The sequence below is a fragment of the Pundamilia nyererei genome, unplaced genomic scaffold, assembly GCF_000239375.1.
Source record: "Pundamilia nyererei isolate P.nyererei 1_Seehausen unplaced genomic scaffold, PunNye1.0 scaffold00825, whole genome shotgun sequence".
Taxonomy (NCBI): domain Eukaryota; kingdom Metazoa; phylum Chordata; class Actinopteri; order Cichliformes; family Cichlidae; genus Pundamilia; species Pundamilia nyererei.
Genome location: NW_005188226.1, coordinates 7,812 through 10,312, shown reverse-complemented (window position 1 = coordinate 10,312; position 2,501 = coordinate 7,812).

The window sequence follows — 2,501 nt, the reverse complement described above, 5'->3', positions numbered from 1 at the left end:
CACATCACTTAGTAATGACAACAACATCATCATCCTTCCGGCAGACAAAGGTAGGCGCATGCTTTTTCTAATCCAGAAAGACTATCAGGACAAAATGTTGTCACTGCTCAGGGACAAAAATGCATGCGAGCGCCTGAAAAATTACCCAGGATGTGGTTACAGGAAGAAGGTGATAGATTGTCTGAAGCAGTTAGAAAGGGACAAATTTAGCAAACATACATAAACAGGATGCACCTTTAAGACTGCATGTCTGTATGATCAACTTGGTCACCTATAACTTTTCTGAGTTTCTGACTTCGATCCTAAACCCGCAGCTCTGAACACCACATCCTGATCACCTTGGATTTTGTTGAGAAGGTGAGAGATGTCATTATGGAGGCAGATCTTGTACGATGTTACATCTCTCTTCTCTTGCGTTCCAGTCACTGATGCGTTGAAGGTAATTTGTACGAGATTACAGACTGACGCAAAACTCAGCAACAGAACCACTTTCAGCACCAATCAAATGTGTTTCCTTTTCGAACAGTCTTCATAAGATAAGATAAAATAAGATAGGCCTTTATTAGTCCCACACGTGCGAAATTTGTTGTGTCACAGCAGAAAGCAGACAGTTAAAGTAGTAAAAATTAAGGTCAACAATGGGATAGGATAGGATAAGACAAACAACAAAATTGCACTTTGTGTTATTGCACATGTGTGGATATGTGCATCTGGTTAGCTGCAAAATTCTTTGTTATGGAGTCTGACTGCAGTAGGGAGGAAAGACCTGCAAAATCTCTCTGTCCCACATCGTGGGTGCTGCAGCCACTGACGGATCTGCTAAGTGCTGTCAGAGTCTCTTGCCAGCACTGAGCAGCTACATATACCCTTCACATATTTGGGTCAGCACTACAGGCAGAAACATGGGTGTGCCGTGGGTTCCCCGCCCACTGTGGCCGACTTGTACATGGAAGAAGTAGAAAAGAGGGCTTTGTTATCCTACACTGGAACACCACCAAGTCATTGGTGCAGGTACGTGGATGATTACGCGGATTACGTCCAGATGAGCAGAATCAACCTTTTACAGATTTATTTATGTCACCTAAAATCTTTTGGGGTCTTTTTCTTGTTGTTTTTTTTTTTTTTACTTTCTTTGCTGTATTTACTTTTTTGCAGCATGAGGGTCTGTGAACCAAAATGTGATCACATGTGATCATGGAGGATTGTTTTCAGCAGTCCAGTGATCAACACAAAATGTATTTATTTAATTAGTTTTCTTTGAGCCACATTATGTCTTAAGTACTGTGGTTTCAGGTACAGGTTGAGCTTGTATGGCCCAGATGTCAGGCGTGTTTTGACTTTTAGCAGTGTGGTAACTGGATATTTAATCAAAAAGCAGCTCAGATGTTTCTACTCTCTGCTTTTGGCTCACACGGGATAAATTTGTTATTAATAATAGGCGCAGGATGGAACATATGAAGAGACTAAAGGTCTTTAACTGTAGGTTTTCAGCCTGTCAGAGTGTCCCTTTAATATAATGAGTCATTTTGACTTAAACGTCTGCATCTAAAACCACAGTAGCAGCTTCCTGCTGCCTGTTGTTCAGTCGAGTTAACCACAGCTTGAATCTAAACATTCTCACCATGTGTTGCTGCTTGGCTAAGAATAGTTTTTTGAAAACATGCGTGCTTCCTGCTCTGTGGTGAAGTGTATCAGTCACCATGAAGAAATAAAATAGCAGCTTTGTGGTCATCTACCTTCGTTTATTCCCACAGAAACAACACCCAGCTCTTTGTAGTCATTTCTCAGAAGAGCTGTTAAGGAGAGGTACAAACTGTGAAATTCAGTTGCTGTTTATAGAAGTTAATTAAGTTTCTGAATAGATAAAAATACATGAATAAAAAGTTAATCAGTATAAAATGTTTCCCTGTAGTTGTAATAATATACATTCGATATACCTGCAGAAATTTACACATCTTGCAAAAAGTAACCCAGCTGCAAAATAAGATGTCACGTATGGACAAACAAAGTCAGAGGTTCAGCTGCTCTTCATCTTTAACTGTGGGCTGATCCTGTTAAATTTGATTGGATCAGTACTTCTCTAAAGCTGGACAGGGACATATTTACCACTGTGTAAAAGGCTGTAAACATTTGGTAATGAAGGAGAGGAAGGCTGTTCCATTCATATATAAAGTAATAAATAAAAAGTAGGTTTTTAGCTACTCAGTTGCCCTGCTTCATATTTTTCATTTCATGATGGAACAAATATTTCAGGTGGTCTGGATACTGCTTTGTAGATGCAGTTGTTGTTGTTGTTGTTGTTTTTTAGCAGATTAGTGTTTCAGACTTGTTTTAAGTCTAATGGAAGTCTAAGAAAGTCTAAGAAACTGTCTGTCTAGGTGGAGAGAAGCTCCCGAATCAATTCAATCCATGATTCGATTCAATTTGAATCGGAAAAATTTGGCCTCACACAGTCAGAAATATTATAATTCTGATCACTAATCAGTACATATCCATATTTT